The 26,625-nt window shown below is 39.1% G+C and overlaps 1 pseudogene; it reads left to right on the top strand.

Annotated features, from left to right (window-relative positions):
* The window catches only part of LOC140845665 (uncharacterized), a 66,893-nt pseudogene that overhangs the window by 29,304 nt on the left and 10,964 nt on the right, over positions 1-26,625 (top strand).

Here is a 26,625-nt window from a genome sequence, read left to right as displayed (position 1 = left end):
AGGGACCTGGCCAGCGTTCTCCAACTAAATAGGCTGAAATAGAGTTAGAATTAGGTCTTCTGACTGGGACCCCCAGGGCCCTCACATACCACATAGATGATTTCTTGTTTACTACAGATTTATGAACCTTCAACAGACAGAAAACCTGAAGGTATAAGGCAAAAATACACAGCACATGTCGTATCCAACACCAGAAAGATCAGGCAGCAGTTTGGCTATTCCAGTTTCATCACGGTCCTCACCACAGAAGATACAAGACTGCAAAGGTGAGGCACAGATCAAGCAGAGTCAGAGCCAGCAGAATTTAAGGCCCCACTGAAGCATGTATTTTGTTGTATATTCTATTAATCCCTTGTAGCACTTTTACATTTGAAATAATTTTTTGAGTTGTTCTTAATTGTTAAAATCTCCTTCCCCCTGACTTTGAAGGTCTTCCCTGTAAGATAGCTTTTAGAGAAGGCCTCCAAAATTACACAGGAGATATGATTATTCCAGCTTTTGTGGACACACAACAGTGACAGAGAAAAAAAGCTTTCTTATTTTAATGTAATCGCCTGGTAACTGCTTTCATTCCAGGCCCTTGAAGAGCAATCCCTAAAATCCTACTGTTCTGTCATGTCTGCATGTGGCAGTCTAATGACATTCACCTTCCACGGACAGATGCACCTGGTAGATTAAAGATCCAGCCCTCATGTGAGCAGTTTAGGAATTACATAGCGGGGCCTTTCAAGTGAGCATCTGGTCTTGCAAAGCTTTTTATAGGAATGGTGTGTCTTCAGGAAAGGCACTTCTAGGAGCTGCCTGAGTCCTTGAAGAAGGAAACATGGCTCTCTCCAGGGAGTGAGCTGGGTATTTTCCACTTGACTTTGCATCTCTGTATACCTACCACATGTTCTTGACAGAAATATAGGGCATTAAGGTGGGGGGTGGGGGGGCGGACGGCAGGGGGACTTTCTAGCATGCTCCCAAGCCAGTTAATCAGAACTGAGTTTTGAAATCACATGTGTTAGGTCAGGTCCCAATATGATTATGATGTGAATCACTGTCGGATTGGGAATATCGGGTTGGCTCTTGGTGTGCCACCAGGTGACTCACAATGCAGGCTTCTATTCAAATATATATAGTGTCAGTCAGTAGCTAATAGGGTTCACTCTGAGTCAGAGCTTAGCATTTAGTATAAGTTGAATCACTGACTACCCAGCACTATCTGAGATGGTCCCTGAATATTTCCTTGAGTAGCTCAAGAGTTGAGACAACACTGCATGGAGTAAGTCAGTTCATAGCACAATTGAATGGGCTTTTCTAGCGGCCATTCACAATAAAGTTTGATGTGACTAAATGCTCAAGGTAATGCACGATTATGAATTCATAGAATAAATTACCTTGATTCTAATCCAGCTGATTAGATCCTAGCTACTTGTATGGGAAATCATTCATGAAATATGAGTTACATGCCCCATTGCCCAGCAGTGATATTTTGCTTATTTCAATGATTATTAAAACCAGCTAACCTTTCTGGTTTGGAAACGCTCAATTTCTAGTTATTATTTAATTGTATTCTAAATTGAAAAATCCTTTTTAAAAAAGTACATGTTAGTATTTGGATTTAAGACAATGATGTCTCATGCAAAGTTACTCAGTAGTTTGACTTGTGAGGTCCAGGGTTGTCCAACATGCCCCTTAGCTGGCAGGAAAGTAGAGGAGAACTCCTTGTTCTCTGGTTTGTCTCCATTTGTGCGGCAGTCACCTCTGACACTAACTGAACAATATTTGCTCACCGATAGAACACAGATTGAGGTGCTGTTCAAATGCTAGCAACACCCAGCACTCGTAACCCTTCTAAGGCTGTATGGCTAGATCAGCCTTGTATAGCTGCTCCATTTATGCAAGAGAGTGGAAAGACTGATGCAACCTATCCCTGACGGCACACTTGCAAATGATAACGACTCAGGGTGGAGTGATGATGAGATTTAAGGGACTAGTAGATAGATTTCTTAATTTGTTGATAGTAGCAAGAAGTTTTTATGTGTGAACCAAGATTAGGCTACTGTATAAAAATACATGTATATTTTTCTTAAATTTCTCTCTATCCTCTGATGGTTCCCAGAGAATCCCAGATGTGTGGACTTAACCATATACCTTTATTGCATTTCTACAAATGTCCATTTCTAATTATAACCCTGATACTAATACACAAATTTTCTGCTGTACAGAAAGGTATAGATACTTCTTTGCATTTAATGGCAACTGGGCAACTGTAGATAATGAGTTCTGTTCTTCCTGACTTAATGTAATTCCTGGTGAATTCAGGGCAGTAGGCTCTCCAATCAAATTAGACTATTTATAAAACTGAAAGTTTCTACATGAGTATACTAAATCTCAGTGAGGTGCTACAAATATTTTTGTGACACTCGAGATTGCTTTTATTTGTAGAAACTTAGAGTACAGTGTACATGTCTAAAGTGTAGTTTAATAAAGCTTACCTAAATATACCCCAAGTGACCATCATTTAGATCGGGATTCCTCAGCTTCAGCACTGTCGACATTTCAGATTAAATATCTTCTGTACATTATAAGGTGTTCAGCAGCATCCTTGGCCTTGATCCACAAGATGCCAGGAATAGCCCTTCCTAGATGTGACATGCAAAACTTGTCCCCAGACCTTGCCAAATGGTTTTCTGGGGCTGGGGGTTGGGAGGCATCAGGATCACTCTGTTCTAGATGAGACAGAATTTCTATTCTCAGCTCGTACCACTAAGACCCCTTCTGCTCCCTCCCAGTCAGAACTCCCGTAAGTGCTCAAATCATGTATCAGTTGGGCCTGGTTTTGAACCTCATAGGGAATTAACTGTTACACATTCTTTGCATCTGGTTCTTTTAGCTCAGAATTATGTTTTTTGAAATTCACTTGTTGGCGTTCCATGTATTGTGGTGTTTCAATACTGTCCAGTTTTTTTGTTTTGTGTGAGTACACCACAGTTCATTTCTCCATTATGCCACCAAGGGATATTTGAGTTGCTTCTAGTGTGGGGCTATTATGAATAATGCTAATATGAACACTATTCATGTCTTTTGATAAACATAAACCCTGATTTCCATTAGATGCCCAGGAGTGAAATTGCTGTGTAAAAGACCCAGTGTATGTTTAGCTTTATTAGATACTGTCAGTTTTTCAAACTGTTTTTATGTTCCAAACCAATTTATACTCCCACCAGCAATATATGTTGCTTCACATCCTCATCAGCTCCTAGTACCGTCCACTCATTTGATTTTTGCCTCGTCTGACACCAGCGCAGTGACTGCTGGTTTGTGAGCCGGTGCTGTCAGGCCAGGAGGAAGGCTCGACATGCTGTGTGTCACTCTCAGGGGACTCGGAGTTGAGCAGCCACCCAGGGGGAGGGAGTGCCTGAAACTCCTCAAAATTCCCAACCTGCTGGGCAGCGTGCGCACCCAGACAACCTTGTCCAGCTCTCCCTTCTCCCATGCAGCAAGTCCGTGCAAACCTTGCCCTTTCAGCAGCCCTCTCGCTGCTAGGAAGCCTCTCAGACCGCCTGCCTTTCCTGTGTCAGAGCGGCCGGGTGTGGATCCTGTCCTCCATGAAAGATGGAATGTTACTCTCTCAGGCACTCCGCCTGTCCCAGCTCCCCAACCTCCAGAGCACCACACATTGTAGGTTTCTGCTCGTTTAGCAGATCTCCAGGGCCAGGTGTTCAGCAGGACCAGGCTTCCACCCCCTCCCAGTCCGTTTCTCTTCCACCCGCTGGTGAACTGGGGTGGGGGAGAGGCTTGCGTTCCGCCGGATTAAGGCTTTGGTACTTACCCTGTGTCCTGAGGTCTGCCCTGTTGGTGAGGTCTGTATGCAGCCTGGTTAAAGAGGCTTTCCTGTTGCTGTTTTAGTGTTAGTTGTATTAATTAACTACATTTTTGTATTATTTGTGGTTTGGGGAGGAGTTCTCTGTCTCACCTCTCACGCCACCATCTTGAATCTCTGGGCTTTGGACATTTTATTAATAATTTAATTTCCTTACATTTTCTTTTTCTTCATGAGTTAGTTTCGGTGGTTAGTATCATTCTAGGCATTTTTCCTTTTCACCTAAGTTTTTTAAGTTGTTAGGATATAGTTCATATTATTCTCATAATTATTTTTATTTCTGTAAGAACAGTAGTATCTCCTCTTGGATTCCTGATTGTTTAATTTCCACACATTTTGAATTATCTAAATGTCTTTCTTATTGATTTCTAAATTAATTCCACTGTTAGAAAATAAACTTCGTAGAATATTAGTTATTCCAAATCTGTTGAGGCTCCTTTATGGACTAGGATGTGTTCTATTCTGCTGAATGTTGCATGTATACTTAAGAAGAATATGTATTCTGCTGATATAGGACAGAGTACTCTATAAATGTCTAAATATGTCTAATTACTTTCTAGCATCACCATGTCCTCTATATCCATGTTGATCTTCTATCTAATCCTAGCCTTTAGTGCAAGTGGGTATTAAATTCCACTGCTATTTAATTATTGCTGAATTATGTTTTCCCCTTCAATTCTGTAACTCTTTGCTTCATGTATTTGGGGGCTCTGTTGTTAGGTTATATATTTATAATTCTTATATCTTCCTATGAGATTGACCCTTTTTGCATTATTAAATGTCCCCTCTTCATATCTGGCAGCATTTTTTGTTTAAATGTATTGTTTACTGTTAGCATAGGCACTCCAGCCCTTTTATGGTTGCTGTTATCAGATACATCTTTTTCCATTCTTTTACTCTCAATCTTTTTGTATTTCTTAATTTAAAGTGTGTTGCCTATAGATAGCATGTAGTTTTTATCCATTCCAACAATCTCTGCCTTTTCATTGGATTGTTTAACCCAGTCATAATTCTTATTATCAGTGATAGTATTCAATTTTCCTCTGAAATCATTGGCTTTTTGTTTTCTATATATTTTATGGTTACTTTCTTCCCCTTTTCCTTCCTTACTCCCTTTGTCTTAAATTGATATTTTCCAATGTAGCATTTAAATGTCTTTAGTGATTTTTTTCCACTATATTTGTTGAACTCATTTCTTAGTAAAGTCTATAGGCTTACAGAATACATCTTAATGTATCATATCAACTTCTAATTTATACTCCAGCTGCATATAGAAAGTTTATTCCTATATAGCTCCCTTCCTTCCTGCTTTGTTGTTACCATTGCTATATATATTAAGTGTATGTGTTACCAATCTGGTAACACATTGTTATGATTGTATCATCCTATCTTTTAAAGAATCCAAGAGAAGAAATAATCAGAAATAGATTTATAGTAGTTCTTTTTCTAAAATATTAACCTTCTTATTTACCATTCCTGGTTCTCTTTAACTACTGTGAATTTGAGTTACTTTTTGCAGTTACCTTCTTACTCTAACGCAGCTTCATTCTTACCTCTCTCCTTTTTGTTATTGTAAGTATGTTACATTTTTACATGCTGTAAGCGGAACAATACAATTTTATAGATACCGTTTTCTGTGATTGCTTTTTAAATCAGTTAAGAGAAGAAAAACCCATATCTCATCATACTATCTTTTATCATTACCTACGTAATTACCTTTACTGGAGCTTGTATATGTAAGTGAATTACTATCTGTTGTCACTTACCTTCAACCTGAAGAACTTCCTTTAGTGTTCCTTATAAAGCAGGACTGCTTGCAACAAATTCTGTTTTTGCTTATTAGAGATTATCTTTATTGTGCCTTCATTTTTTAAAAATAGCTTTGCTGACATAGGGTTCATTGTGGACAGTTTTTATCTTTTAGCACTTTGATTATGTTGTCTCACTGCAGTAATAGTTTCATTGAGATTTACTTGTTTGTGATAAGTCATTTTTCTCTTACTCCTTTAAGGTTTTTCTCTTTATTTTTGGCTTTCAACGTTTGACTATATGACGTGTCTGAATGTGATTCTCTGAGTTTATCCTACTTGAAGTTAATTGTTATGTTGTATTTTTCATCACATTTGGGAAGCCATTTAATAGCCGTTAGGTATTCAGATATTTTTTTCTGTGCCTGTGCAGAACACTATTAACACAGTGGTAGGCCTGAGATTGCTGTCTTTAGAATCTTTCCAATCTTACTGGCAGTATCAGCCCTTGACTGGTAACTGAGAAATTGGTTCTCAAAGTTGTAAGATAAATTCCAAAATGTAAGATAAATTGTAACCGAAATAAGCAGGCGACGAGAGGCAACAAAGGGCCAGGCAGTTTATTTGAGTGCAATGCCCGGGCGATGTTCCCCAGTCTATGGAAATGGAGGCTGGGGAAGTCGCACTCAGCAGGGCAGGCAGCGAGTTTTTAAAGAAGGTAGGGGGAGGCAGAGCTTAGATTTACAGTGGCACGAGGATTGGCTAGCCCAAGGCACATTTTTCAGGTTGGGACGGGGCAGCAGCCGGGGACTTTGGCTCGTCATCAGTGTCCGACATGCTCACTCCTCCCTCTAGTGCCTCCAATCTTACAAAAGTATTTTCAATTAATTGACTGCAGGCTAGCTTTGCCTAGAGTATTTGCACCAGCAGTATGTTTTATGCTGAATACCTGCTTTCCTTCTGGAAGTATGGAGTTTTGGTATATGCTAGCCAAAAGATCCCTACATGACCAATCCCCCAAGAAAAATCTAGGGTGTTGAGTCTCTAAAGGGCTTCCTGGGCAGAAACGTCACACGTGATGATGCATTTTTGTTGCTGGGGAGCCATGTGCTCTGTGTGATTCCTTATGAGAAGGAGAAACCTGAGGGAAGCCTGCACATGGATTTCTCCAGTCTCTACCTGTCTCTTTTTTCCCTTGACGATTCTGTTGCATGTGTGCTCGCTGCTTTTGTGCTTGTGGCTGCTGGTATCGTGGAGCTACCAGCCCTGTCATAAATGCTTGCTCACTAAAATCTCCAGTTTTTTTGACAGTGCCTGCAGGAATGAACTCTTCCATGCCAATCCAAATAGTTATTCCAAAGGCCTGCCCTTCCCCCAAGAAGAACCTTAGCACCACTGCACCAGACCTGGGGGAGAGGACAGCAGCCTGCTTCTCTGTTCCTCGGAGCCCTCCGGGCAAGTGTGCAAAATCCGGTGGGAATGGCAGCCCCAGGTCTTCTCAGCTCGCTCCTCCCAGTGCAGACTATGCCTTACCAACAAGCTGGAGTTTCCAGCCTACAGATAAGGGCAGGTGGGAGGAGGAAGACCCATTCTTCAGGGCTATGCTCACATACACACACGGAATAGAGGTTCTGCAACACAGAACTAGGGAAGGATGACAGGTGCCGGTGGCCTGCCCCTCCAGAGACTATGTTGGAACTGGGTGCTGGGGGTGGGAGGGGTGGAGAGGACAGCCATGTCTTGGCTGCACTGACCTAGAGTACAGTTTCCAGCACACACAGCTGGGAATAGTGAGGATGGGAGCAGGTCATGGCTCAAAGGCCACAGAGTCTTACTGATATTCAGTAAATTTTCTTGAATAAATGTTTCTCCACTTGCTGCACACAAATTGACCTACATTTGTATGTAGGAGTTTCCAGAGACTTTTTAAATAACATTTTATTTAAAAATCCAGTCTTTTTTTTTTTTAGCCTGCTAAATGTTTTGCTGGAGAGAGGGTCTGAGTCCCTCACCTAGCCCTTCTAGAGGTCCCACCACTCCCTGTCTATTTTTTAGTGTCTCTGCATAAAATTCTAAGTTAATTCTTCAGTACTATTTTCTAAATTCCTTGAAATTTTCTACTTGGTTCTCTCTGCTATCTACCTGTTATTTCATTTTTATCTGATTGTGTTTCCTTTTCTTCTCTATTTTAAATGAAGATTCTTTATTCATTATTTCTTTGAGCATTTTAACATTTTTTCGTCTTCCATGAAGTTGAATTCATATTCCAATAGTCAATTTTAATGACTGTCTTTCTTAGCCTATAGTGTGTGGGGGGGGTGTGTGTGGGGATTTTGGTTTGAATGTTCATTTTGAAGGAAATATTCTTTTCATTTGTTATTTTTCTGTATTCCTTAGCTTTCAATTCTGTCAGGAAACCCTGAGATTTCCTCCCCCGGACACCTGAGCCATTGTACTGACAACCAGATGTTATGACGACAATTCAGAATTTCTGCCCCATATGATATTGAGATTATGGCAGATTTGATCTCAGAGCCTGCAGTTCTGGCTCATTGCTGACCATGAGGATGTTTGAATCACCCACCTGGTCCTATACATAAGCTCACAGCTTCCTTAAGCCTCAACCGAGGTCAGCCATCACTGTTGCTCCCTTTATGGTTTCTTTCATACAGAAGCTTTTAACACAGTGAACGCATCTCCAGTCCCTGTTTTACCTGCAGCAACCTTAGTGCCCTAAACCTGACAGACAGACCAGTGTTGCCTGTGTCTGATTCATGGACCCAGAGCCAAGCAGGCCCACTGTTTCCACCCCAGCCATTCATCCACATTTCCATTTTCTTTCTGGTTTTCAGATATTTTTATCTCATTTTTTGGCTCACTTGTATCTTTTTAGGTTTTCCTTACCTGTCATTGCTTTTGTTTGGAACAGAGGGAAGGATCAAAGTGGGAACTCATTGCCCCAATTTGAATAGAGTCCCCAGACTTCTAAAATTTGAGCACTTTAATCTTTGTCTTTAGTTTCTCTGTAACATTCACAGTAGCCTTCTGGATATCTCTCTCTAGAGAGTAATGGGTGGATTGCAACAACAAGACACTGGAGCCAGGAGTCAGAAAATACAAACTAGAGTTTGAATAATGTAATGGTGAAGCCCAGGGCACGGTTCACATAGGGACAAGAAAATGAATCACAAGCTAGATTTTATGTAGGATGATAAAATAAGGAAGTTAAAACTAAATAAGATATTCAAAGTCACTGTCTAAAGCAGGTAACAGAGTTGTACTGAGGAGTACTTAGAGTACCACTTGTCTCTGACAGACCTTGTTATCCAACATGTTGACTTTAAAAATAAAATAGTTGTTTTACCAGCAAAAGTGGGTTGAATAGTGAATAATAGAGAATTGCAATTAGGGACAAGCAAGCTACAGGTAAAAACCATAGCTTAGCCCAACAGGCAAGGGAGAGTTATGCTATTTCATGGAGAGGCAGGAAGGTGGGAGGACTTGTTTGAGCACAAGTCCTCTGGAGAAAAGCGAACATTCAGAGGGCGATGGTTTCTCACTGGCTCATCTGCAGGGGTGGTTGATTTCTTGTACAAGGTGGAGTGCACATCTTTCCCTAATGGCTGTTCCCTGTAATTAATTCTTTCCTGTTGAGGATTCTGTAATGGACGTGGAGTGTTATGGTGTGAGAGCATGCTCTCCTGGCCTCCCAACTCCATTTTAGTGAGGTTTCCCATTATTAATTTTCACACTTATGATCTATCTAGCAGTGATGCCAGGGTTCTTGTTCACGAAGCCAAAGAATGAGCTTCACAAACACTCAAGGTAAGAGAGCAAGGTACAGGCTTTTATTTAGAAATAAAGTGAGAGGAAAGAGCTCCTGGCTCATGCCAGGAGGGGACAAGAGAGCCCGGGGTGCTGCATGGTCTAGGGGATTTATAAGCTGTTGAGGATTTTTGGGAACTGAAGGCTTCGGGTGTGGACTTGTACCACCTGCCCTGCCCTCAAGGTGGGCTGGGTTGTTGTCTGTTTGTTAGGGCTGTTTACAGTGAAGTCACAGGTTACACTGAGATACCCTTGCGGAACACTCAAACATTCCAGGCCAAGTTGCTCCTGGCCTTTTAACCTTTAACTGATCTCATTAAAGATGTCTGTATTCCTAGTCTAGTATCTTTACCCTAGAGAGTTAGAGTGACCTTGACTTTGCATAATGCTGAACACAGAGTTTTGATAGGGACTTTACATTGTTACATTGCTTTGACTGTAAAATCTTGCCTTGCTTTATCTGGAGGCCCTCACCCTACTCTGTCTAAGCCCATGGTCCCTGTCTCAGCAGTACAGAAAAATAGGCATTAAGGAAAAATACTTCAAGAGCCAGGGTATGTTGAGAAAGTAACTCAGACTGTATAACTGGATTTGGGATTTGGGTTGCTGTGGGTAAAATTGTAATATTTCCAGACTATCTCACCTGCCTTTAGTATATCTGCATATCAGTAGGCATTCAAAGGTGGATAGAAGTATGGCTTTAGTACATTTGCACATCCTCAGGGATGGAGAGAAGTTCATCTCCGTATCAATGGGTAATTACCTGGGCAATGGAGGGCTTCTCTGTACCTGAAGGCCTGTTTTGCTTCTTCCAGAGCAGAGGAGAAAGATGGCCCTGGACTGCAGTTTGTAAGCAATAAACAGGTTTTAAACTTTATTTCTCCCTTTGACTGATTTTGGTTTTTAGAGGTATTTTGCCCCGGGACTTCCTCTCCCTGGACTTACAGTCGCCTCCAAGGGAATTTGTCCTCTCAATTTCCTTGTATTCTGATTTATCTCTTTAAGGGCCCTAAATGATCTGCTGATGGTGGGATATGTTTCTAACGGTTGCCAAGGATGGATTGAATTTCATCCTTTAACGTTCTTGGTTCTTCTTTTGTTACGGAAAATACTGGAAAACTTGGACTGGGTTGCTGATGGACAAACTAAGCGGCACTCAGAGGTCTTGGAGTGTTGAGGTTTTATTTTTACACCGGCGGACTCCGAGGGGAGTAATCTCCCAAGGTCTGAGCCTGGAGCACAAGCAAGGGGAGCAATTTATATTATTTTGATATGTGGCATTTTGGCATGTGCAGGGCAAAAGAGGAGCCTGCAGGAGGGGAGGAGGGAGCTGGGAGTGCTTTGCCAACTGGAGGAAGAAAGCAGTTTGCTGACCTTGACAGCTGTGTTGAATATTTTCCTTATCACTTTGTCGGATTTTTCTATGATTTCTGCAGCCTTTTGGAACAGGAAGTCAGATTCTAGAATTAAGTGAGAAGATTTTTTTTTACACAGTATTTGATGTTTCATTATGTTCCCACTGTATAATTCAACAATGGCTATTTCAGAATTTGGAAACTGTAATGAAAATAAACAACTATTAATGGAATCCAACTACCAAGTTTAAGTTGCAAGAAAGATAAGATACAACTTTTCTGATACTTAGGTTAAAATTTTTTCCAATTAGTTACTGCTTTCAAATCCAAGTTAAAAGACTCTGATTAAGATTTAGAGTTTGTCTCAGCTTTTACTTGAATTTGAAAGAATTCTCTTAAATGTCAGGTTCCTAGGAATTTGGAAAAGCCATGTTTGAGTAGGATTATCTCTTGGTTAAGATCTGAATATTTAATAAACTGCCAGCCTGAATTATTCCCATTTCCTCAGGCTGCTTTTAAAATTCCATAAATTATAGAATAAAGCATCCAAGGTTGCTGGCATTGGTTCACATTCATCTAACTTCTGAGCCTCGGGGTTCTCAAGCAAAGGCAGTCAGTTACTGTGACATGTGACATGCCCAAGTCATCCCAACAGACTCTGAAATGATGCCCAGCAGTCTATGCCAGACACACACCAGAAGAAGAGTAGAATAACAATGTAAAAGAAGCACTGCTTCCATGCTATTTAGAAAGAACAAGGGAAAATGAAATGTGTACAGAATTCTCCCACAGATACAATGAAGGCAAAAGAAAAGGAAAAACTAATTTGGCTAATCAGATCACATGCCAGTGTCTGAAAGGACTAACTGAATTAACATATATGCCAATGGCATATTTAAAACTTGCAAATAGGCAGCATTTATTCAATATTTTTTGTTAGGGTTTTGTATTAATTAGCTATTACATTAAAAAAGTAATTATTTACAAGCATTTAGTGACAGTAAATATACAACTCTCCCATTAGCAGGTACATATTTGTTTTTCAAACAAGCATTAAGTAAATATTAGCATCTGGTTGTGATAATTACAAAATGACTAATAATAAATAAGTTCAAGTAAACTTGAAAACCAGATAAAATGAATTTTTTTTTTTCAGGAAATGAGAAATGCCATATTGACCCTTAGAAAGGAAGAAAATGAACAGAAATCAAAGAAGAAATTAAAAACAGTTCACAAGCCACTCCTAAAAGGTTCCGGTAATTTTATGGGCAAATTCTACAGATCTTCAGGGAAAAAATTAAGTCCCTTTTAAAGATAGATAGATTAGATTTTAAAAACTCTTATAAAATATCACTACATCCATTTCAGCAGTATAATAAAATAATCATCTTTTAGAACTAACAAGAGTTTACTTACTAAGGTGAGACTCATTCAACGTTTAGAAATTCAATAATGTAATTCACTTCATTAACTGTTCAAAGGAGGAAATTTGTATGGCTATCTCAATAGGTATTTTTAAATATGATAGAATTCAACATTTAAAAAACTTTATGAAAGAAAATTTTCAAACAAAATACACATAGGTATAGAGAGGGTAGTATAACAAACCCCACAGGTTAATGGCACAATTTCAACAATTATCAATATTTTGCTTATCTTAATATTCATGTTTTAGTAACACTTTTAGCTTCCTCTCAGGCTCTCCTGTTTCACCAACCCTCAGCGGAGCATGAATATTCATGACCACTCCCACCACTAAACAGTCCAGTATCTAGTGATTGAGTGAAAACCATACCTATTAATTTAGGGTTTGGGGGAACTGAGAGATGATTAATTTTATAGAGAGAGTGTATGTTTCTAATACCCTTGTTAATTCAAAACTTGAAATAAGATGTCAAAATTACTAATCCACGTGTAAGAATTCCAAGAAACCACAAAAAAATCCTAGTGATATGCAGAGGAAAAGTTTAAATAGACCATTGAAAAAAGAAATGAAGAATTTTAAGTTAGGAAAATAGTTAACAAATTTCGATAGTCATACCAAAGAAACATGATCATCAAGCATTTTTCAATGTGGAAGAACAAACTGTAGAAACATGTTACACTTGTATGCAGTGCAGTACATTTTAATACAGTTTCAGCAACATACACCTCTCATTTTGTCTGACAAGAGATTTTAATGTTCAATAGAAGACAGTGTCGTATATGTATAGTCTTCAGCAGCCATCGAAAAGGTATGTCTATAAAGGGAGCATGGATAACACTGTGGCATATCTATACAACAGAATACTGCTCAGGAAAAAAAAGAATGAACAATTGATACATGCAAAAAACACAAAATAGCTATACTGAGTAAAGAAAGCCAGACAAAAAGTATATGTTGTATGACTGCATTTATATAAAATTTATAAAATTATAAAAATGCAAATTAATATATAGTGGGAGAAAACAGATCATTCATTGTCTTGGGCAGGCAGGAGCAGGAGGGAAGGGCTGGGAGAGGAATTCCCAGGGGTGTGAAGAAACTGTTAGGGTTGATGATGTGGTCTTGATTGTGGTGGTCGTTGCAGAGGTGTACACATGCCCAAATATATCAAATTATGCCCTTTAAATGTGCATTTTACTGAATGTCTGTTAGACCTCAATAAAGCTGGTTTTCAAAAATGTGTAAGAACAGACTTTGATGGAATTTGCCTTTGATTTCTGAAGGCTGTGTTTAGTCATGAGCAACCTTGTGATGTTCTCAATCTGCTCTTTAAATCATTAAGATTCTTGTATTTACAAAGAAATAGGTGTGAACAAGTGAAATGTGTTAGCTAATAAGATAGGCTGGCACAACTTAGGTGCCTAATATTATTGCTACTTCTCAGTGTTTACTGAACTTCCTGGTCATAAGAGCAAGCAGAGGAATGATGTTTATACCTTGGAAAGGTACAGAAAGTAAACAGACAAATGTGACTGTTTATCGACAGTATGATCGTCTAACCAGAAAACCTAAGAGAATCAACAGAAAGACTATTAGAACGAATAAGAGAATTTAACAGAGAGGCCAGATATACTCCGAAATAACCATTTAGAAACATGGATGTGTGGGGATTGGATGGGGGCATATTTACAACAGCAGCAAATATTGATCTATAAAATATTCAAGAATAAACCTATCAAAAATATGTAAGACCTGTTTAAGGAAAACTCTTAAACTATACATGAGAGAATGAGTGAATCATGCACAGATTGGGAGACCCAATGTCACAAAGATGACATAGTCTCTTGAAACCCGTTGATGCTACCACATCACAATCCTTCTTTTGAGAAACTATTGTGATTTTTTTTAATGAGGCAAAGTGCATAACATCTGTTAGACAATAACTTTGCTCAAAGTGTCTTTGTATGTTGACTGTGCCAGCTCGTCCTTGCTCCTCTGTGTCCTGACAGAAGTGAAACCGATATTCGCCTATGTCTCCACTGAAATGGCACAGATGAGCCAAGAACATGATGCCCAGAGGAGGCCGAAGGCTCGTCCCCAGGAGCATTAAAGGACTCTGTCTCCCAGAGGTGCCTGTAGAATGTGCTGTAAGTTAGGCAGATGTCTCTGCCTCCATCCTTTGACCAAGTGAAGCTGTACTGCTAAGGGGAGGCTGAGACAGTGGACAGCTGCTGTGAGTGTCATTTCTGCTGCAGATGAAGGGACAGTAAGACTCTTCCACACGTCTCTCTCACTGTCCTGGAACTTACATCCTGGTGTAATTGAAAAAAAGGGGTAATCCAGAGGGGTCGTCCCTGATTTGTCAGTACTAAAATAGATCTTTCTCATAAACATACCCATAAATTCACCCTGGTCCTAATCAAAAACCCAACATGGTATTTTTGGACCTTGACAAGCTGATTCCAAAACTCGGGTGGAAGAAAAACAGACAATCACCAAACGCTTTTTTTTCTAATTCATGAAGAAAACTTCACTTACCCATATAAAAACATATAATACAACTTTCATGATTAAAACAAAGTACAACAGCATATTAGAATAGGTAATAATAGGAAGAGATAGATCTAGTGTTATGGAATAACAAATCCAGACTCTAATTCTGAAGCCTTATTTAAGGTTCTTTAGTGTGGCTTTTATATTTTTTGCTTGTACTCCACTAATTCAATGACAGCATCCAAAGTAAAAATGGACTTGGCAATTTCTGGTTCCTTCTGCTGGTTTCTTGCTTCTCTCCTTATAATATTCTTGTCAGAAAAATGAGGGTTGAAGGGCATGAACCAAGTTGCAGTGGCTCGATCTCCACTGAGGTAGCCAGGGTGTTCTCCCGACAAAGGTCAGGACAGGTCTGGGCAGGCCACCCACAGCCCTTTTCTCCTAACTGGGAATAACTCTGTAGCAGGTGGGGTTCTAAGAGCTTTGCACGTTACCCGAGTTGGGTAACATCTTCAAGGTTTCCCAGCTAGTACAGATCTGAATCTGTCAGGGGGGCCTCAGAACCGAGCAACTTCCAGGACTTCCGTCCGTCTTTCTGATGTTTCCTCATACTGCTGTTAGCTACCTGACTGTTCAGGTGTGGCTTCCTCCCGCATCTGTGCTCTGGCCCCGGGGCGGTCGAGTTCAGCGGTCACCTTCAGCTGCCCCCGTTGGCTCAGCCCGCAGGGAACTCCGGTCTAGGAAATGCTCCCACTGCAAGCCTGCAGCCACACCTGAAACATATGTGGCATCCGTGTGTGTGTCTGTCTCTGTAGGACAGGGACCCTCCATTAGTCTATTTATTCCTGGAATTTTCACCATGCTTGGCAGATACTGGGCATTAAACAAACGCTTGTAAGCTAATGGACTGTAAGCACCAAATGTTATGAGCATTAGCGGAGCTGACCTGGATGTAGTCACACTGCCTTTTCCTGGCCTCCGTGGTGGTAACTCTGTGCTCCTCCTTGCAGCCGGACCAAAGCGCACGGAAATGCGCAGACAGCCGATGTCTGCAGCCCTGGATGCCCCGGACTTGGTGGGCGCGCGCGGGGCGCACAATGCCTGCTGCTTCTGCTGGTGTTGCTGCTGCAGCTGCTCCTAGTGACGCACGGGCCGGGCTCCCGTGGAGGGTCCCAGTGAGTTTCCTGGTCAGAGTCCCTGTGAGGCGCCCTGTGAGAGTCCTAGTAAGGCGCCCGGCTGCCAGTGAGTGGCTCCCCTAAGCAGGGTCAGCCGCGGTTAAACCAAAATGTTCCTAACTACTACATGCCAAAGACGACTTGGGCTCTGTGATGAATGACGACGACAACAAACCAAGACAAGGCGGTATAGCTTCGGGGATTCCATTCAGATCTCTGGAATCAGACCCATGTATATAAAGCAAGTAAAGAACAACCTAAGGTGGACGATGATCGAATAGCACCATTTGGGCAGAATCACTGCCTGATTGGTTGTAAGGAGTACATTCAAAGCACCCTCACTTGGTAAAGTCTGCGTGGAGGAGTTAGAATTAGGATGGATCTTAAGGTTAGGGTTTTGAAGCAGAGAAAGCCTGCTGCATGTTTTTTAGTTTTGTTTTTTAATAAAGAAAAATAACAAAATACATGCTTAACAGAGAAAAGCCTAAAGCTTACACTTACTGCTAGAGAAAGATACACAGTCATTGCTTTAAAAACAAGATACACAACTTGAGTTGAGTGTAAAACATCCTGACCATTTGAGTCACTGTGAAAGGCCTGGAGAAATGTATGATTTGTATCTAGAAATCAGAGGAACATTAAGATACATTTCTGAAATCTTGAATATAGAAAGTGTTACAGGTCAGATGGGTACATACTTTTAATCAATTAAATGATTGTAAATTTACATAGGCTTGACTGTAAGTTGGACCAAGACTTCACTATCCAATGGAGAAGAAGAGAAACTGATAGAGGAACTGATCAAGAACAGTGACCCAGAGCCATTAGAATTAGAATGAAAAGTGTGTGGGGATGGGGATGGTTAGAGGTTGGAAGTGAAATGTCCAGGTAAGTTATCTCTGCTCCTGCTTGATGTGGGCTAGTGTTAACTTCCAAGAAGTTCCAGTCTGGTGGATGGGACCCAGCAATATGACACACCAGGGACTCATCAAATTGTGATGCTAGGCAGTCTGTCCATTTAGGACAGAGCCCCAGACAGCAAGTGGGAATATGGGGAAAATGGGGGTGACGAGAGCTAAGAAGTCTGGCCTTCAAGGCAAGACGTCATCCCCATGCCAGAATATAGAGGACATGGCAGAAAACTGGAGGAGAGGCATGTGTTGGCACACCCTACTCACATGGGTGCCCAGGGCCCACCCTGGATAGGGGGGCACCCACCAATAGTGAAGAGACTACATTTAAGCCTTTCACTCTGATGATCTTTCACTCTGCTTTTCAGTCTTGGTGAGATAATTAGATATGGTTGCCAGAGACATATGCAAAGGCACCCCAGGGCACATGAGACTTCCAGCTGGCATTGAGCCAATCCTCCCCACCCGCTGCTGCCTTGGGGAAAGAACCAGAGGCTGAGATTGTGGCCAGAATGCCAAATGGGCCTTGTGGTAGATGGGTCGCTGACTCCTCCTACTGGCACCAACCATGGTGAGTAAAATATAAATCTATACTGAGATACCATCTTCATGGCCAGAACTTACATAGCACGAATTATGTATGTATGTAAAAGACAATAGAACAATGTCTTCAAACTACCAGAGAAAAGTCACTGAAAACTTAGTCGAGCTATAACAAAAGAGTGTGGGTAAATAAGATATTATCAGACATACAAAGGCAAGAAAGGTAACTTACCTTCAGACCTTCCCTAATAAACTAAGAAGGAATGTACTTCGGAAAAAGTGGACCCAGAGGGTAGTCGTCGGAAAGAAGTGACAAGGACAGACACAAGTGTTGCATAGCTGTCAAACATGGTATTTAATTTTGTGTTAAGGTGTGTAAATCCAAAGTTGTAAATAGCTAATCTCATGATAAAATGGCCGAATCAAATAACTTCTGACTTTCTTAAAAAAGTGTATTAGAACACTTTCTTTCAAAATTAATGGTATTTATGATTAGTCAGAAATACAACAAAGTTTTCACACCAATAGAGGACAATAAAAGAAATATAAAAAGCTTTATCAGCACATGACAAAAGTAACAAAAGGGAGAATGAGCTATTCTATAAATACCAACATACTTGGTATTAGGGTCCAGCTCCTCCCAGTTGCCTGAGATTGTCTTGGTTTCAACACTAAAAAGCCCTGATCCCAGAAAATCCGAGAGGTATCTTAATGTTCCTCTGATTTCTAGATGCCCTGATACCAGAAAATCCTGGTAACCAAACCTATTAAAATAGACTTATATTCTGTATTGTATTATATACAAAACTCAATTTTCCCCACCCAGAGTAAACCCAAGATCAATTCTGGTGGCTTAAAGGCCTACTAAATGTGAGTAGCAAAGAAAAAAATACAGGATAATATATTTGTGATCTTGGTATTGGGAAGAACCACTTTTAAAAAGAAAAAGCAAAATCTGTAAAAGGGAAAGATTCACAAATTTGGCTATTTTTAAATATAAAAATGTGTTTAATAAGAGAACTAAAAACATTCCACACAGAGATTTGTACATGAATATTCATTACAGCATTATTCATACGAACCGGAAAGTGAAACCCAAATGGCCATGAACTAATGAATGGATAAACAAAATGTAGTGTATCCATACAGTGGAACATTGGTCAGCCATAAAAGGAATTCAGTATTGAAACCACTAAAACACGGATGAACCTTGGAAACATCGTGCTAAGTGTAAGAAGCCAGACACAAAAGACCACGTATTTTATTATTCCATTTACATGAAAAGTACAGAATAAGTAAATTCACAGACAGAAAGTAGATTCGTTGTTGCCTAAGGCTGAGAAAACCGGGTGAATGCTAGTGTATGTCAAGTTGTTTTTTGGAGAAATGAAGTGTTCTCAAATCATCATAATGGCTGCACACCTGTATAAATATACTAAGAAACTATTGATTTGTACCATTTAAATTGTGAATTGTATGGTATGTGAATTATCTGTTAATAAAACTGCTTTTAAAATGTTTAGCCAAAGATATCAGAAATAAAATTAACAGATAAAACAAGCTAGGAGAAGGTAATTACAATGCATTTAGCAAATAATTCAAATCTAGAACATATAAAGAACTTAAGGAGGCTGATGAGAAAATAATGACCAAGAGAAGAACAAGCAAAAGTTAATCAACTCTTGCTCCCACTAACAAGGATCAGTTATGGAAGTTAAATATATGCCCTTCTAAATATAAGCCCATGCCCTGGAGAAACGTCCTGCACACAGGCAAAAGGAGATGTGCATGAGAGGATTCACGGCAGCCTTAATGTGACTAAGAAAAACTGAAAATGCCTTAAAGTTCACGAACCACAGCATGGATGACTCATCGTGCTAGGGTTACAAGGCATTGCCATACAGCATTTAAATTCATGTGCTAGGCAAAGGAAAACCAAAGTGTAAAACAACCCATATTGTAAAATAACATTTTTGCCAAGTTTAAAATATGTGTATTTATGTTTGTGTATTTATGCATAGGGAGAGAGAATAGCAGAACTCTGACTGGTAATGATAAACAACAAATTAAGGATGTTGGTTATCTCTGAGGCAGATAGAGGGGGAGATGGGATGGAACAAAGTACACAGCAAACTTCAAGGGTTTCAGTATTTAATTTCCTTGATTTTTTTTTCTCAACGTGCTTTTGAGGTTTATCCATGTTGATAATACATAGTAGAGTTGATTTTTAAGAACGGTAAATGGCAATGTGTTTTCTAAGCCCTTGTATTATCCATCTCAAAATTCTGCTTCACGGCCTTCTTGGCATTTTGTTTTTAGAGTCATTCAGATTCTTTACCTATTGGAAGAGAACTCTTTTTCTTTTCCTTTCTAGAAGATTGAAGAATTTTTTTCCTCTTTATAACTCAAAACTTTACCAAATTATATCTAATCATGGATTTTCTTTCCCTCAATAGTTCTTAAACATAGTGAGCAACTATTCTGGCTTTAGCAACATTTTCTCATTAACAGTAAGCCCAGGTTTAAGAAAATTGATGGAAAACATATACTTTTTGAAGAACACATTATCCCCCCTAAGAAATATTCCTACTTTTAAAAAATGAGACATGGAAAATGTCAAATCTTATATAAATATTGTTCTATTTAGTTGACAAAATAACTTCCAGCTCCTTTAGGATCCTTTGTCAAATTCAATCCTTTCTGTTTCTTTTGCTTTTTCATACCCACTGTGTAGTAATGTTTTCTGCTTACAAAAGAAGCCTAGGAAACCAGGCAGTACTGATGCTCTTGCAGAGAGAACACCACCCAGGTGCCTCTCAAGTTTTTTTGTTTGTTTTAAGAAACCGTTATTTACTGAAAGTTTTTAAACCTGACTTCATGAAAGCAGTAAGTCAGCAGAGTTCCTGCATTTCTGATAACTTTGCATTTAAAGAAAACTAGAGCTACACACAATACACATAACTACTGAAAATTGATAAAGCAGAAGTGCTGAAAATAGCCTGAAAGACTTACAAAATGGTGTAAGAGGTTGAGGAAAGATACAATAAAACAGAAAAGAGTACAATAGCTATAGTTAGGTAAAGCAAACAGTCAATGATAAAAATCCATTTTGATATTAATGGGAAACCAAAGGCATTTCTGCTAAAATAAAGAACAAGACAAGGATGTCCACCAACTCCTCTACTGCTTAACATGGCATTTAGGTATCAGTCAATGCAATTAAACAAGAGAAAACAACCTGGGGCAAGTGGTAGAACTCCCCCTGTTTGCAGAAGATATAAGAGTATATCCGGAAACAGAATTGTTGCTAAACTGATGCAAACACAAAAGAATTCAGTAAAAAGAAAGACATAAAATTAACATAAAAACAATAGCCTTCAGAATGGAAAGAACTATTACAATTCAAAAATAAAAGATAAACCAATTTAAAATGGGCAAAGGATCTGAGCAGACCTGTCTCCAAAGAAGATGTACAAATAGCCAGTAAATACATGAAAAAATGCTCAATGTCATTAGCAATTAGCAAAATGCAAATCAAAACCACAGTGAGATGCCACTGCATACCCACACAAATGGCTAGAATAAAAAAGATCAACAGTAATAAGTGTTGACAAGGATGTGAAGAAATTGGGGTCTTCAAACACTGCTGATGGAAATGGTGTGGCCACCTCAGAAAACAGTTTGAGACTTTCTCAAAATGTTAAAAATGGACCTACCATATCACAGCATTTCCACTCCTGTGTATCTATCCAAGAGAAATAGAAACAGACATCCACACAAAAACATGTACATCTTCACAGTCAAATTATTTGTAATAGCCAAAACGTGCAAATAAACTGAATGTCCATCAACTGAAAAATGAATAACAAATGGTGGTATACCTATTCAGTGGAGTATTATTAAGCTACAAAAAAGAACAAGGTATTGATACATGCTATAAAAATAAGTGAACCTTAAAAACGTTATGCCAAGTGAAAGGAACCAGTCACAAAAGATCACATATTGTATAACTCAAAGTAGGCATATCTATAGAGAAGTGAATTAGTATATGTCTGGGGCAGGAAGAGGTGGAATATAGGGAAACAAACAGTGATTCCCAAACAGGTATGGGGCTTCTTTTGGGGTGATGAAAACGTTCTGAAATTAGGTAGTCATGATGGTCGTACAACCTTGTGATTATGCTAAAAACCACTGAATTGTACACTTTACACAGGTGACTTTATGATACATAAATGATGGTTCAACAAAGCTATTCAGAAAGTAATAGCCTTCAAATATACAAGTAATAACCAGTTAGAAGATGAAAATTCCATTTATAGTAACAACAAAAATACTTGAAATTAGTTTACAAAGAATGTACAAAATGTACATAAGAAACTTAAACTCTCTTGAATGATACACCAGAGATTTGGATTGTACACTTCCCTGGTTTTCTCTTAATACTTTTGTATGTGTGCCTATAAATACATAAAACCTCCGTTTTGACTTGAAACAGTGTGGAGAATGTATACTACTTTCAAGGTGCATGAAAGAAAAGAAAAACCCCCAACATTCCTCAGAACCTGACTTTACTACTTTGTAGTAAATGGACATGTTTTGATGAAAAGAATTATTTTTCTAAATGTAAACTCTCCCTCAATTAGTGTAGACTACAGTATTATAAATATAATTTGTTTTGCTAATACTTTAGTGTCATACTCTTGGTTTTCTTCAGGAAACCAATCAGGGTGTATTTTTTCAAGAAAAGAAATACATTCTACTAGGCAAATCTGTAATTCTTGTTAAAATATTTGTGAAAAACCTTTCCTTGATACAGAATGATCTCAACTGACATGTCTTGTTTCGTACAGTCTCACGGTTAGAAGCCAAGAAGAACAGAGACACAGGATGGTGTCCCATGAACTCAGAAGAGATAACCTTCCAACCTGTGAAGAAAGGTGAACTCTCCTGTTGTGTAGCCCACTAAATTGACAGAAATGCCAACCTTGTTATTTATTTTTTTGCATTGTACATTTCAACAGAACACACTTCTCATGATGTGGCATCTCATTTTCACTATGCAGAATTCCTTTTCACTCACTGTGTGACAGGGAGAAAATTCATTTCCACAATTATTCTAAGCCCTGCTGATCACAAATATAAATGGATACTACTTGACAAAACATACTATTAATTGTATTTTTACATGATATACTTTTTAAAATAAAAGGTCATAATGAAACAACACATGGTTTCCAGGAAAGTTTTAAAAGTCCATTTCTTTTTAACTATACATTTATACTTTAGCTAATGTATTTTTTAAAGTATTTTGAAAAAAGTCTGGGAAAGAACCACATTAATTAATTTCCATATTGTCAAATTTTAAAATTGTCTTTTCCTTCCTGTGTTATTGATTGATTTACTTTCACTTACATATTCCTATGCCTTTTCTTGGTATTATGCCTATAGAATTGCAGACAATAGATATCCTAAAAGCATTGTTCAAATAGGTTTTGTATTAAATTGTTTATTTGGGAAGGGAAGAAAACAAGTACTTAAATACTTTTTTTCATCCTTTATCTTATTCATCTTACCCAGCTTTTCCAAAGTCTGGGTAGCATATTAAAATCTTCAACAGTTCATGAGTTTGTTAAAAACAGATTTTATTTTATATTCCAGTATATTGTATCTGAAGCTTTGAGGCTATTATATTTTGGAACCAGAATGCCCACATCTAGCCCTGGCTGCACCCATCCTGCCAGTGACCTTGAGCACTTTTCTTAGTAGCCACATTCTGCCTCAGTTTCCTTATGTGCAAAATTGAGGGTAAAATAGTCTGTTGTAACTGTAAAGCCAAAGAAGGGTTTCTGTGAGTATTGAATTGGACCAAAACACTGAGAATTGAGCCGGGCAAGAGATGCGCAGTCAAATATATATTGGCTACTATTTGTTCTCAATCATTTCCAATAATATAAAATAACTCTTTATCCAGTTTAATGCCTTTTGTAAGATAAATTTTAGCCAAAATAAGCAGGCAAAGAGAGGCAACAAAGGACCAGGTAATTTATTTAAATACCCCCAGGTGAGGTTCTGTGGCCTTCTTGTCACAGGCCAGAGAAGTCACACCTGGTTGGGGAGGTGGGGGGCTTATAAGGGATTAGGAGGGGGAGGAGTGGGCAAGCTATCCTAGGGGGTGTGGAGAGGTATGATTGGCTAAAGGTGACATAATAGTCAACTATAAACTTTTTTCTTTCCAAGAGGGAGGAGGCTGACATCTGAGTCTCAGTTGGCATATCAGGATGGAATATCAGGAAAGGAGAGCTATCCCCTTTCCATATATGGCACGGACTTTGGGGTCTGGTCTGTTCTCCCCCTATGGCATCTCTCTGTTCTGTTTGCGTGTCCTTGCTTTTCCTTTCTCCAGCCTAACACCTTTTGCTTCCAGTTCTAGTTAGATATTAACATTATTCTTATTTGCATTTTCCTTATAGATCTTTGCCTGTGTGTTTTTAACTTTTTGCATTTTTTTAAATGTTTCCTGAAAATAGCATAGTGTTAGAATTTGGCCTAATTTGAGCCTGTGTCTCTAAATGGGTAGTGAGAATCCCATTATATTGGGTCCGTTATTTTGATGATTACTTACATTTAATATTCTAGCATATTCTTTGATTGCTTATAAAACCTCCTAATTATTTCCTTAATTTTTTTATTTTCAATTTTTATTATTTTTGCTATAGGAACTGTGCTCTAAAACTGTTTTTAGGTTCTTCAGTACTATGAAAGTATATGCTCTCTCTTTTTAAATGTACTACTGATTACATTTTTCCAAATCATTCTTTAAAATATATTTCTTAAATTAACAGAAGTAAAAAGATACCTTTTAAATCCTCATGTTTAAGGAACATTTAGTGTACTTTACTAAGCCATGCCAGTTTAATTAATCTCCTAAAAAGAATCCAGAATTTTTACGTACATTACTTTAAGGCATTACTTTTAAATTATCTTTTAAACATCTTTTTTTTTTAGGAGAGCAAGTGAGAGGCTTTTATTTAGAGAAGGTGAGAGAACAGAATTCCTGGCTCAGGACTGGAGTTCCCGGGGTGGTGTGTTGTCTAGGGGTTTTATAGGCTGTTGAGAGACAAAAGGCTAGGGATGTACACCTGTTAAGTGGTCCCAAAATGTTTATCTTTGAAGAGACATTAAGTTTCTTATTAGTCTCCGTGGTTATTTACAAGAAATTGACTGCTCTGATTTCCTCCCAGAATAGCAGCTTCCTGGTCTGGGAGCATATCACTTAAGACTGCCTGCTTTCCTCCCAAGGTGGGCTGAGTTATTGCCTGTTTGTTAAAGAGTATGTTAAGAAATTCACTTTTTAACTAATTGGGTTTTTAAAAATTCAATCTTATTTTCAAGCTGGAATCCTTCCTGCTTTTACTACATTGCTTTGGGCTTGCTTGCTACATTACCTATGTTGCGAATCATTTGTTCAGGGCTGGAGGAAGAAAAGCAGCACCTGGGTAAAGTCAGAAAAACAAGCTGGGACCCCCAGCAGGCCAAAGCAAATCTCACAATGGATTATCATCCTTTGTTTTTTCCAGAGGTCCTTACCCTACTCTTTCTAAACCCATGATCCCTGTCTCATTCCCCCTTCTAAAGATGGAGACCCTAGCTGCTACTAGGGGAAAGGGGGCGGCGACAGCTCTGGCTGCTTCATGCTGACAGGGGGTGCAGTAAAGGGTGCAGTTAGAAGTCTCCATCACTGGTCAGTTGAGAGGGCCTTGGGAGATGGGCATTTTCATCCTGAGTTCCATTTCCATCACCACTGCCGTTTTATGGCCTTAAAAGGATTTAGAAAACCAGTTCCATATTGTAGTAGTCCATGGGACTTCTGGGTCTGACACAGCTTGTACTTGCTTTTGGACGTCCTGCAGTAAATCAGAGAAATTTTGTGAATAATTTGGACTGTACACACAACACTCAACTATAATTATAGCACAGATTCCTCCCTGTGCTGCTGCTTAGATGTCTAGTGCCATTCTATTTTGTCTATCTGCTTGGTGCATTAGTTTAACCTTAGTATTAAGACCTTTTGAGTAAAATTGGTTAAGGATTTGATATGCCAAATTACATCTCCTAAACCAAGATATGGTATAAAAATGGAGGCTAGGTGATCATACCAATGAAAAACACTCCTCTTCCATTGATGTTTGAGGTGTTGGAATTTTGCCCAGTGTGGGATGTAACCAACGTCCTTGCAACCAAGGAAATCCAAGAGTGCACCTATCTATCCACCCTGGAGGTAGCCATGGCCAGAGAATAGTTCCACACAGCCAGTGAGTGCCTTTTGGGGTTGGCCAACAGATACCAGGGCAGGTTGTCCAACCTGTGGCAAGCTAGTCTGTGTCCTGTAAAGTTATTATATGTGAACAGTGGTCTTTGGGAAACCAGCCTAAATATCAGGTAAAGCTTGGGCAGTGGTTATTGGAATGGTTTCTTGGCTCCCAGCAGAGGGGGGCCTTTTGATTTAAGCATCCTGCCATTGGGGTAACCCAGATGTATTCATCCCAGATATAAAAAAACTACTTTCGTATCTGTGATTACTTGCATGGAGAATTGGCACATGGGAGGCATTTTGCCATTGAGGTAGAGCTATAATGGTAGTTAAATTCTTTGTAGCATCATAGGAGAAGGGACTTTATACCTGTTAACTCACTGAGACTGTAGGCATGAGAAACTGCTTTGATAAAACAATCAGAAAACTCTTTGCAATCTTTCAACATTAAAAGCCGACCAATTGTTTAAGGAAACTTGGTCCTTTTAACAAACAAAATAAAAATCTAATTTTGCTGTGTACCTGATAGCATGACTATATCAAATTCTTCCACAAACCTCCCACAACCTTCCTCCTCCACATTCAGAAATCTCCCTACTCAAACAACCAGCTGCAGCTCAGAACAAAGTTACTTTCTTTTACCTTCAATAAAATGCATTTCCTTTCCTAATACCTTATCAAAACATATATCTTTTCTAGCATGCAGAAACACTTTCCTTATTATTTTAAGTAGTTTTTTAAATTTTTAAATTTTTTTATTTTCATATCATTAATCTACAATTACATGAAGAACAATATGTTTACGAGGCTTCCCCCTTCACCAAGTCCCCCACCACAAATCCCATTAGTCACTGTTGATCAGCGTAGTAAGATGCCTCAGACCCACTACTTATCTTCTCTGTATTGCACAGCCCAACCTGTGCACCCCCCACATTATACCTTCTAATCGTAATGCCCCTTTCTTTTT

This window comes from Manis javanica, chromosome 2 (assembly GCF_040802235.1).
Source record: "Manis javanica isolate MJ-LG chromosome 2, MJ_LKY, whole genome shotgun sequence".
Lineage (NCBI taxonomy): Eukaryota > Metazoa > Chordata > Mammalia > Pholidota > Manidae > Manis > Manis javanica.
The sequence above is the reverse complement of the archived record's forward strand: the minus strand, read 5'-3'. Positions and strand labels throughout refer to the sequence as shown.